Source organism: Phalangium opilio, unplaced genomic scaffold, assembly GCF_054372755.1.
Source record: "Phalangium opilio isolate 3A_F unplaced genomic scaffold, DU_Popi_V2 ptg000500l_1, whole genome shotgun sequence".
NCBI classification, from domain to species: domain Eukaryota; kingdom Metazoa; phylum Arthropoda; class Arachnida; order Opiliones; family Phalangiidae; genus Phalangium; species Phalangium opilio.
Genome location: NW_028324238.1, coordinates 98,291 through 111,042, shown reverse-complemented (window position 1 = coordinate 111,042; position 12,752 = coordinate 98,291). Strand labels below are relative to the sequence as shown.

The following is a 12,752-nucleotide window of genomic DNA, read 5'->3' as shown; positions in this document are numbered from 1 at the left end:
ATGGTTGGCTATTGGCCCTTTCAACCATTGAGGCCTGTTGGTCTAGAAGTGCACGGCGATTGGTTTTCGTTGGGTAATTTGGGCGCAGAATATCAGTGTTGGTCGTGAAGGGAGTACGTATGCGACGACCCATGCTCATTTCGGCTGGGGATGGCAATGATCCCTTTGGTGTAGAGCGGTAGTCCATAAGAACATAGGATAAATCTTTGCCTTCTTGGAGGGCCTTTGTAAGTAGGTTCTTTAAAGTCTGTACAGTACGTTCTGCAAGTCCGTTAGATTGCGGGTAATGGGGTGACGAAGAAATATGGGTCACGCCCCATTGAGCGGTGAAGCGACGAAAGTCAGCGGAGTTGAAAGGGGGTCCGTTATCTGTGATAAGGCGCTGGGGAGGTCCATGACGTGCAAATTGTGGTAGCATAAAGTTGATGACGCTTTGAGAAGTGGTATTTGTGAGTTCCATAGCTTCAACGAATTTAGAATAGTAATCTACTAAGACTATGTAGTTGCGGGAATTAACGTGAAAAAGGTCCGCGCCAGCCATCTCCCAAGGTAGGTGTGGAACGGGATGCGGTGTCATGGGCTGCTTAGGGTTGGCGCAGCCTCTACTTGCGCATATGTTACAGGCCCGGACAAAGTTAGCGATGTCTTCAGTCATGCGTGGCCAGAAGAAATTCAGTTTGGCTTTTGCAATACAAGCAGTAACTCCCTGATGAGAGCCATGGATTGAACGTAGCACTTCAAGTTGCAGAGATTGCGGAACTACTAGGCATGAACCTCTGTAAAGAAGGTCATTCTGACTGTGGATTTCTTCTTGATGTGGCCAATAGAGTCGCAAGTCTTGTGGTATCCTTTTAGGATGTCTTGGCCAGCCCGAAGAGATGTAGAGCTTGAGTTGATTTAACGTTGGGTCTAATTCTGTTGCTTTTCGATATTTGTCTTGCTGGTTAACCGGGAGTGCTGAAGTGGCATATATCGCGGCGTAGGGTCCTTCCAGTAAGTCAGTGTTAACTTGGGTATGAGCTTAGGGTGCCCTGGAAAGCATGTCCGCTATGTATAGTTGAGACTCTGGTACGTATTTTAGTGTAAGTCGGTAGCGAAAAAGACGCATTAGTAATCGTTGCAGCCGAGATGAAATCAAATGAATTGGTTTTTTCATGAGTCCCAAGAGCGGATTGTGGTCAGTTTCAACCGTTATGTCTGTACTTGCGATATAATAATTAAAGTGTTCGCAAGCATACACGATCGCGAGGAGTTCTTTTTCGATTTGTGCGTAACGGCACTGGGTTTCAGTTAAAGGGATAGGATCAACGTTTTCCGACTAGTACAAGATGAGGGCAGTTTTAGGTAAAAAAATGTGCCTAAAATTATGTGTGCCAAAAAAAAATTCGAATTAAAACGTTTAAAATTAAGAAAAGTACGTTAGATATTTTGAAATTCAAACTACCCGCGAAATGCCGCCCAACTTGTTTTTCACACTATGACGTTGCAAATGTCTCTTGATTCATTGGTTGTTTGGAAATAGGAGAATGTAGGGGAGCTCAAGTTGAGGATAGTAGGTTTTTTTTCCGTCGTCTGCTACAGGAGCCAAATAGAAAATGTCATCGTCGACGTCGAGTCGTAGCTCGGAATCCGAAATATCAGACGGGCCTGACTCTGTAGTAGAATTTATTTATTTATTTATTTGGACACTGCTCGTGAAGCCAGCAGAGTGGCTTGTGTACGAACATCGGATACAGAATGAGTTGTAAAATAATTAAAACAATGCTAAGAAACACAATGCGGTATATTAAATGAGACTAGGGATACTAACAGTATAAAATCATAGTAACATAGGAGAGTAGAAATAAAAAATAAGAATGGGGGAATACTGATTAATAAAAAAAAAAATTTAGCTAGTATTCGAGGAAAGAGCGAAAATGGTTCGAGAGTTTGCGCCGGAAAGCGGCTTTATTGGTTAGGGTAACAATGTCTTCAGGCAAAGAATTCCAGTCGTTAATAACGGCACATGTAAAATGGGATTGGCGGAAGGAAGTACGGGCTCGAGGTTTAGCTAATTTTTTTGAGTGGCCTCGGGTACGCGAATCAGAATGGCGAGTGAAAAAAACCGAGAAATCCAAATCAAGTTTTAGGTGGAAGAAGTCATGAACTAAACAGAGATTATTAATACAGTGTCGTGTGGAGACATGGTCAATTGCGAGAAGGGACAGGCGGGTAGGGGCTGGCTTTTTACAAATATTATTGGAGAGTTTGGTGAAGGCGTTTTGAGCTTTCTGCAAGACCTGTAGATCGGTGGAGGTTTGAGGCATCCAAATAGGGGAACAATAGTCAATTATGGGGAGCGCGAGGGAGTTATATAGGGTTGCGACCAATTTGGGAGACCGAAAGTGTAAATTGCGGCGAATTAGACCAGTCAGGCTACGGAGTCGCTTGGCAACCTTTGTAGAGTGTGCAGTAGTTTTGAGGAGGGGATCAACTAGTACCCCGAGGTCCCTTTCACAATTAGAGGTGGGGATGCAGTGACCGTTGATTGTATAATTGAATAGCGGATTACGCCGGCCGAGATGTAAAATGGCACACTTCGCGACATTAAAAGTGAGGCCGTGGGCTAAACCCCATACAACCACAGCATCAAGGTCGAGTTGAAGGGCAAGGCAATCAACCGAGTCGCGGATGGGACAGTAAAGCTTTGCATCGTCAGCAAATAAGATAATGGACGAGTTAGTAACCGCTGATGGCATGGAATTAATCAAGACATTAAAAAGAAGAGGACCGAGGATAGAGCCCTGGGGAACCCCCTTATCAATCCGTGCCCAGGCGGACGCGTGACCTTGAAGTAATACCGGTTGTGTACGTGCAGTGAGGTAGTTCGCGAGCCACGCATGCGTGGAACCAGTAATACCGGCAGTACGAAGCGCTGATAGGAGGGCTACGTGGGGAATCGAATCAAACGCCTTACTAAAGTCTAAGTATAGGATATCAACGGAGGAACCATCGTCGAGCCATTGGGTCCAGTCATTAGTGGCACACAGTAAGTTTGTTAGGGAATAACGGCGGGGGAGGAAACCATGCTGGGCCGGGGTGAAGAAGGAGACTCGATCGAGGAATCCGATAGTTTAGACTCGGTTGAATCTTTCGAAATTCGTGAGTCAAGTGAGGAAAATTCAAATTCGGATAATGATGGTCAGGAAGAATTTGGTATTCAACCTTACCAATTTGAGCCTTTGCTTCCGGGAGAGCCTGCTGTGGAAGGCGAAAACTTGCCTGCGATGGAAGTCAAAAACAACGCACTTTCTACGACATTTTGGCAAAGGCTTACTTTCCATGATCGACTTTTTTATTCTAAGTGGCCCTAAATTCAAGCTTTTAAGATTTATTTTTCAAATTAAATGTGCTAAACCTCTTACTTAAACGATTTAATTGCTATGAAACTATTTAGCTTCTTTCACGCCTCTCAAAACACGTAAATCGAAATAAAAGTTAAGGCCAAGTTTATTTGTGATCCACAAGTGAAATAGTATGAAAACTACTGTTAGTCGTAAAGCTACCATATCTTCAAATAAGAGGAGCGTATGGAGGGGTGGGTAGATGTTTCAACCGTGTTTTTGCCAAACGACGCAGGAGGGGGTAGTGATCGGAGCAGTCCCAAAACACAATACTTTTAAAAATTAATTAAAAATAGTTAAGTTATTAAAAGTATCAATATATATATTTTTGAAAACGTAATTTTAGGTTCTATCTGATTTTAAAATATGAAATCTTTTCATTAGTAGCCAAAACATCGATTCTATCCCTTTAAGGAAGTGGAAGCGTATTCAACTGGTTGCCCGTTTTGGAGGAGTACTGCTCCAATACCGGTTTGACTAGCATCAACTGAAAGTGTAATTGTTTGCGCGGATCGAAATATGAAAGTACAGGGGCGGTTGAGGCGAGGTGCTTCAAGGAATCATAATGACGTTGGTGGTCGGGTTCCCATTGAAATATGGAGTCTTTTTTAAGTAGTGCGCGAAGGGGGGCCGTATCTGTGTTTACGCGAGGAAGAAAGCGCATTACGTAGTTAATCATGCCTAAAAAGCTTTGGAGCGCGGTCTTATCTTTAGGTGGTGGAAGTGCGCAAATTGCTTGAACTTTCGCGGGATCTATTTCCACACCACTAGAGGTTACGATGTGGCCAATATATTTGGCACGCGTGACAGCGAGGGCCATTTTTTTCTTACCGAAGCACAGACCGCATTCTAACGCGCGTTGTAGCACCCGATAAAGCGTTATTTTATGGTGCGGAAGGTCGATGTCGGCGATAAGAAAATCATCGGTGGAGATATGGACCTCCAGAAATTCGTCCAGTGGGTAAAGTCGACGAAGAGTTTGCTGGCAGACCTCAGAACCAGTAACGAGAAAATTTGGGTAGCGCAAATATCGGAATCGGCCATGAGGTGTTGCGAAAGTGCAAAGATTTGAGCTAGCTTCGGTGAGTTCAATATGCCAGAAAGCACTCTGGACGTCCAAAACGGTGAATATTGTTTTGCCGCTTAAGGAGGCAAAGATCTCTTGAGTCGTTGGTAACGGGAAAGGCTGCCTTTTTATTGAAGAGTTAAGTTTCCGGGGGTCCATGCATATCCGTACCGAGACGGAGCCGAGAGTTGAAGGCGGTTTAGTTGTAACGACCATGGGATGCACCCATTCGGAAGGCCCAGTGACAGGGGTTATTATGTCCAATTGAAGCATTCGTTCGAGTTCCAGCCGAACAGGTTCTTGAAGCGCGTGAGGTACTTGATGGGCGGCGCTTATCGACGGGTTTGGATAAGATTTCAATTCAATGTTATGTTGACCTAGTAGTTTACCAATTTTATCAAAGACCGTATGGAACTGAGCAATAATCTCTTCCGGTGTGAGCGAGATTGGTTCGTTTGTGGGATGGTAAGCTAGAGATAATACCAGTTTAGGTGGCGGCGGTCCCAAAGGATAACGATGGTGTTGAATGATGCCTAATTGAACGGCAGCAGCAGCACCCAAGATAGGGGGACGTTCATCTTCAGTGACGTAGAATGGAAAAATGGCTTGCGCAGTGTACGAAGAACAAGGTATGTCTAAGACACCGGCCATTGGCACTGGATGTCCAGAATATGCCATAACCTTGTGAGTAGGTGGGCGAATCGGCGGTTGTGAGAGAAATGTTTTATAGATACTTAGGGGAATAATGTTTACTTGTGAACCGGTATCTATTTTAAAGTTAACTCGGTTATCAAAAAGATAAATATTATCGTAAATTTCGTCCTCGCGCGTAAGGGAGGGAATTTTGGTGTGTGAATGGATCACGGCGGTGAGGAGAGGATCTGGTTCTTGATAAAGACTGAGACTGTGGGAAACTTGGTAAGTAGTTGGGTCCGACGCTGTTTCGTAATGAAAGTTAGTATCATCTTGAGGGAGACCATCTTGAAGACTCGTATGAGTGTGGCCCGTTTCGCTGAGTGCTAGGGCTGAACGGCAAACAATGGCCCAATGGCCTTTGCGGCGACAGTTGAGGCAAGTCGAGTAGCGTGCAGGACACGGGGCTGAGTGATGTGGTGGGTGACCGCAATTAGAGCAAGTTGGACGACGAGAGTCCGATATCCGACTCGTTGAGACGAATGGCGTACGCGAAAGCTGTTGGGTTGTATTGTTGAAACTTTCCCGATGTAGATTGTGGGAGTTAGAACGCGACGGTGGGGCAGTATTACGATACGACGCGGAATTAGCGTTAGGGTTAAAACTCGCGTTGGCGCGTTGTCGATTTCGAGAATGATTTGAGCGTTGATGACGCAACGCGTCGACCGAGGGTATTGACGAAACCGAACTAGCCGAACCATTGCCCATGGCATCAGCGTGTATAGCGGATATTTCGTCAACTTGGGAAAGCTGTATAGCCCGTTCCAGCGTAAGGTCGGGAATAGTTAGTAATTGTTTGCGGAGTTTATCATGGAGAGTGCCCGATACGATCTGGGTTACAATAAGCGAGTCACGTAACGCGTTAAATTCACAAGCTTGAGCCTTAGTTTTAAGGTCAGTTAGAAAGTGATCAAATGATTGATTTGAGCCCTATTTAGTTTGAAAAAAAGTGTACCTGAGAAACGTAAGGTTTTTGTACGGCAAGTAATAGGTGTCGAAAGCCGTGAGAAGGTCAGCGACTGTGCGAGTCTCGTCCACAGGGAGATTCGGTAAGGTTTTGTAAATGCGTCGTCCGACGGAGCCCAGTATGTGGAGGAATGTGGCTTTTTGCGTAGGGAGCGTTTCCCGGTTCAACTTAGACGCCAGGACATAGATTTCGTAAGCTTCTTTATAGTCAGCCCAAGCCGAAGCAGGGTCGGTACCGGGAACAAATTCAGCCGGACTCTTGAAAGAAGTCATGATGAGAGTGCACAGTATTGTAGATTATCACGTAATCTTCGCGACGTAAAGTAAGGGATATAAAAATTTTAAACCGATCCCACCTCTATCACCATGTTGTAGTCCCGATAAAGTACAAAACCGTTGATGATAAAAAACATTATTTATTAGCTCATAATTTAAGCGACCGTCTAGTGTGATTATCAAACATCAAGTGCCTGGGGTTATCTCAAAAACCCTTATCGTAAGCTTTACACAATAGAGCTATTTCAATTCGGGGGGAAAGGAGAGATTTTGAGGCGGGGTTTCGCTAGTCCCCGCCTAGGCGCAGTATTGTGCGGAAAATTTAGCTTAGAGTTTTTCAGCGGCCCGCACGGAGGGAGGGTGAAAACCGGCTCCGTTTATTGGCAGGCCCAAATGTGACGTTTCCCCCCTTCAACTGATATAGCTCTATAGGAGATTATCTTATCTTTAAATGAACATTACACATTACTAAGCGCCATCTTATTGAATATATAACAATGTAATAACAGAATAATCCGCTGAAGAGCAATATGCGGTTTAGAAGCATGATTTTGCCATCGACTCGGAGAGACCAAATTCTTCGTCAGTCGCCCTTTCAAAACCGTTACCAAGCTGTGGCTATGTATGAGAGTTCCGCACATGCGCAAGCAGGTTTGTTTACGACTGCGCACCGAGGTTAATGCGCGCGAGGGATTTGTTACATTCATATCTGACAAGACTCTCCCTAAATGTCTGGATCACAATAGGCATTGGAATTAAACTATAGCAGACGACATAACGCGCCGAGGATTGAGAAGTTAACTAACACGCAGCGCCTCTAGCGGACTGAATTGAAAACTCTTGGCGGGAACTTCGCGAATGGTAGATTGGCAGTTTAATAAATGGGAGCGCTACAATTATCAAATACGTCGCGTTTTTTGCATTAAAAGGTTTGCAAAATTATTTAAGGGATTCTACTCGTCGAAAAGTATAAAATCTATTAAAAACTAAACACATTTTCAACCAAACGAAGTTAATACCCGTAGTCTCTGGAGAGTGTATCAGGGAAACTTCTGTAACTAAGCAAATTTATGATATTACCATCTATGTAAGTGTTCGAATTAAATAAATATGTTTATATTGTAAGTTAATTAAATTAACTTGCAAGTGCTTCCAGACAGACACATTTTCGAGGTTAACTATACCTGTACATTTAATTTGGGTATTGGGATCAGATAAGATAAAGTCTAAAAACTTACTTTTTCTCTTTAAGCGCGTTAATTCATTCATTTCTTTTAATGCAATGAATTCTAGAACTTCGAAAACGGGTAAAATTTCACCCCTTCTGGCGAATTTCAGTAATAATTCCTACAAGTAACTACACAACAACCCTATATGGCTTCATTTAAAGACGCGGTCATTTTCCCGCCAATTTGTTCTTCTAAAATCCGCTAGATGGTGAACGCGGCGGCTCGCTCGGCGCGTATAGCGCTCCGAGCGCCTTCAAAATAGCGGTGTTGTGATTGACCTTGTATTTATACAAAAATCGGTACCAATTACAAGGGTCCTGAAGGAGATGGACAAATAACGTCTCCAAACGTATCTCTCATCCTGCCTTTGGACTTAAAATATGAATAATTTCATCCTATTTCACCTTTTTCTTCCTCTAGCGAGCCTTTGTGCCCAGATTAGTTAGATTTCCCGCTAAATTATCGTACGCCGAAGCCGAATTATCGAATTTAGCGTACTAGTACAGCGTCATAACTATCGTACGCTTCGAAAAAAACTCTTAAATTATCGCATTGTACTATAATTATCGTACGTCTGGCAACGCTGTACTGATTTTACACGAAATCTGAAACTACGACTAGGAGTAAAGATAATTAGGAAATAAGATTAAGACTCCTTGCAATGTGAAAGGAGTCGAAATTTGACGAAAACCTTGAATTAATATACTGGTCCCCATTCAATATTTATCAAAAATTAGAATTAATAAACAAGTCCCTAGGACTCGTGACCCTCAGTTTTTGAATAAAAAAACTAGTTTGAGTAATTAATAAAGTGGTTTTGCACCTGGAAACCAATGAGATAGAGTTCCAATTCAAATCGGCTTACCGCGATACACATTTTTTTATCAAGCAAGATTATCAAAACATGACAGCGCCACCTGTGAGCCTCTAGCGGAACTAATTACAACTTTTACTCGCTTATTTTCAATCAGAAACATCGTTATAATTTTTATTTCATCTATTTATTAGATTAAAAAGGACTAGAGTTTTTATTATTTAACTTGCTTATTTTATTTAACACGTTTAAAAAACTATTTTGACAGCAGACGTTAATAAAAAAAGTTCTTCAAGTGACTAATAGGCGGCGCCACCTGTATTTGATAAAGATTCATGCTCGACAAAAAGTGTATCGCGAATCGTCGATCTCGAGATCCCACGTTGTGACTCTAGGTTTATATATATATTCTATCTCATTGCTGGAAACCTGTCTTATTTCCATGGCTGTTTCCTATGTCCAGCTCTTTGTTACTTTCGTTGCTATGGAAACATAACAAACAAAAATGTTTGTAGCAGACTAACGTGGCTAAGCACTAAGCAGACAGCTTCTACCAAGGCCTTTCAAAACAGGCTAATTGAAACGTTGAGACAATAATCAAAAAATAAAATGAACTAAGTTCATTTAGGTGATGACGTGACCACTCCGTTTTTGGTATGTTTATAATGCTAGAAAGCCATTTCACCAGCAATATCCGGGAAGCCCCCCTAGTTACTTCGACGATTCGTAATTTCGTAGTGCCACATTGTGTCCGAATCTGTGTTAAGTCAACTTGGATTTTTCAACTCGAATTTCAAAATTGTGAAGTGGAAACCTGTGGTTGTGTGTTACATGGATTCCATGGTGTTCGTATTTTGATAACCTCTATTATTATTTGTACACATGGTAAATAACCAATTTGTGAAAAATAGACAATGACTACCTAAAAATAAATAACAAAAACACATGCAATATAGACTAATGGCACCCCATGTTATTTCCCCATAGAGCTTAATACAGTCGAAGGCAGAGGGCTGCCATTACCCTATTCTCTCGTGTAAAATATTCAATTCTGCTACAATAGACTAATGGCACCCCATGTTATTTACCCATAGAGCTTAATACAGTCGAAGGCAGACGGCTGCCATTACCCTATAAGTTCGCACTTTGGCTGTTCACATGGCGCCTATTGAATGGAACGAAATTGACAAATGCAATCTTCAGGATATAAATGATGATTTAGCTGAAAGTTTCTACAAAAAACTAATTAATGTAAGTACCCTAATTAGAATATAAATTTGCCATTGTTTTTAATTAACCTATATTATTAAAGTTTAAGCCATCAAACGAAGATGATCCCAAAAGACTGCATAAGCTCTTTCTGGTGTCAAGAGCAGTTTTGCAGGTATAAGTTCTTTAAGAAAACAAACTTTAATTAGAGTTAAGATAAAATAAATAAATCACATCGTGTTCAAGCTCAAAGGCTTGCAAGCGGAGGTTGCGATGGAAGAATTGGAACAAATGGCCAAGAATCGAGGAAGACTGAGCGCTTGTCATGTAAAGGAGCTTTTAGCCGAGATTGAAGATCTGAAGGATGAGTTGGAGAACATGAAGGTACTGAGATGTCAGTTTGGTTGTGTTGTCTTGTGGGAAATTATTTTCAGTTTGTACCATGTAGAGTTTTGTACTTGGTAAAAATCTAGTCGATGTTTGGGATTGATTAGGAAGCTTGGATTGCAATGGTTCGGAATATTTACACTTGTCACAAGAGAAAGGCAAAGGATTATGTCACAAATGGCAGCCAGTGACCCTTCACTTCTTCATTAAGAGATTAAGACCAGTTGTGACCCTCCAATTAATTATTTTTGTATTAATCCCATTATAAAATTAATAAAAACTGTCATTGTAGACAAAGACTGGAAAGTGTAAAAGATAAGGTTTGAAAATGAACTGCCTGAAGATACAGATATTAAAATTTTCACTTTTGAAGACATCATTATAAAACATCAATTATTTTAAAAAATTCTTATCTTACTTTTTTTCACCAAAATTTTATTTTCCCAAAATATTTTTCAGCAATATTTACCAAGTATTTTGTCCTCAATAGTAGTTGTCACCTAGAAGGGTTTAAGGGATACTAGCTTGGTACTGCTTTTACTTTCAACTAACATTTGATTCTAGGAGATTCAAATGCTTGGATATCTGAAAAGATTTCTCTTGAAGAGTTTAAATTTTTATATTTTGAAATTGAAAATATTGCGTAGCGGAAAATAATATAGGCCTTTTCTTTGTGATTAAGTTATTAGTGTCGAAAAGATCTGTAGATTGATCGTGATCTTTGAGAGCAACACAGCACGTTAATATTTAATACTTTGAAAGCTTTACAATTTAAGAATGTTTTGTAAAGTTTTAATACGGTTTATATTTTGTAAGCTCTCAACGATTTTCTCGCGTTATAGGGTCAATTTTCTACCTAATTTTAAATTTTTGATAAAAAATAAAATGTAAAGCCGAAGTATTTTTAAAATAACGCGCATGTTCCTTTTTAAAATACTTTCCCGAAGTAATTTTGGTGAAAAAAAGTAAGATAAGAATTTTTTAAAATAATTGATGTTTTATAATGATGTCTTCAAAAGTGAAAATTTTAATATCTGTTACTTCAGGCAGTTCATTTTCAAACCTTATCTTTTACACTTTTCAGTCTTTGTCTACAATGACAGATTTTATTAATTACTTTGAGTTCCAGTATTATTACAAAAAAGAACAGCACAATTTCTTCCGCCTCTAGCGTTAGTACAAGCTGCCATAGCCATATCATGGATAAAGAATGCGCGTGAGGAAATTTGTTTTCACTCTACAGGATAGGCAACTCCATATCTCGAACGACAGCTTATTCTATATATACTCTGTTACAATATCGGTTGTCAGCACGCCTAAAGCTAGGTCTCTATGTAACATAGCCTTGCGCGTGCTGACAAGAGACAAAAAACTTCAGGATCTTCAGGATTTAAAATCGTTTAAAATATCCTGAAGTTTTTTGTCTCTTGTAAGTACACGCAAGGCTAGGTTACATAGAGACCTAGCTTTAGGCGTGCTGACAACCGATGTTGTAACAGAGTATATATAGAATAAGCTGTCGCTCGAGATAGGGAGTTGCCGATCCTATAGCGTGAAAACAAATTTCCTCGCGCGCATTCTTTATCCATGGCCATATGTTTTGGTTTGTTTGATCACCATTATACGCAGAAAAACCAAGCTGCAGGGGTAGCGATTGCGGCGCCCCCTATTCCCGTTTCGCTAGCGAATAGGATTCCCGCGCTTTTTTTCCTGACGTCATAGTGATGTCATCAAACGGGCGAACAAGCTCGACAAGACTAAATTGTTGATATATCGAAACTGAGTTTTCGTGATTTTTCAATGGATTTTAAAAATAGAAACATTGGATCAATCATATTAAAAACTTGATATTTTGAAAGTAGAAACTTGAAAGTGTAACATAATACCACTTTCGTGGTCAAATATGATATGAAATTGTAAATTCGCATTCCCTTTAAAGGTGGTTTAATTCTATAGAAGCAATTTTAATTTTACAGTTACGAACAATGGGTAATATCCCGTTTAGTCCAACCAACAGTAGATTATCTGATGCATCTGAAATTCACGCTGACTTGAAATCTGATAAAATTAGTATTTCCAAAGCTAGTGATAAATTGCCATCTTCTCCGATTAGATCTGAATCGGTAAGAAGTTTGTTTTTCCTTTTTGAATATAAAGGCTGCTCCAAATAGGGTGGTAGGGCGGAAGTACAGTGAGTTCTCTGGGCCATTTTGAGTCAAAAATGTTCTATGACACTTTGCCGATGACCTCTTACTTTAATTAGTTTCGTAATTAAATTTAAGGGGTCATCTGTAAAGCAGTTATCTTGCCCTTAGGGTAAAACGTCATAGAACATTTTTGACTGAAAATCTCACTGCACTTTGGTCCTACCACCCTTTTTGAAACACCCTGCATAAAATTTCGCACTTGCTTATAACCGTCCGACGGACCATTTTACTAATTAAGTGACATTAGTCTACTAATTGTTTAAACGTGCGGAAAATGTATAATCAAATGACTGACATAAATAATTAGTATTTATATGGTTAGAATGAAATAATGTGTTACTATGTTTTTAAACATGAATGAAATGTGTTACTATGTTTTTTACACGAATGAAATAATATGTTGCTATATTTTTTATATGAATGAAACTCTTCGTAAGGGTGAACACATTGTAAACTATGTATTCATTGCATTATTGCAGGAGATAAGCGACAGATCTGATGTAGACATGAGTGAAGGTGAAG

General features: G+C 40.4%; 1 protein-coding gene across 3 annotated transcripts in view; it reads left to right on the top strand.

The window, feature by feature from the left end:
• LOC149591733 (centrosomal protein of 290 kDa-like) overlaps positions 1–12,752 on the top strand; it is a 159,425-nt gene that overhangs the window by 98,822 nt on the left and 47,851 nt on the right. The window lies entirely within an intron of this gene.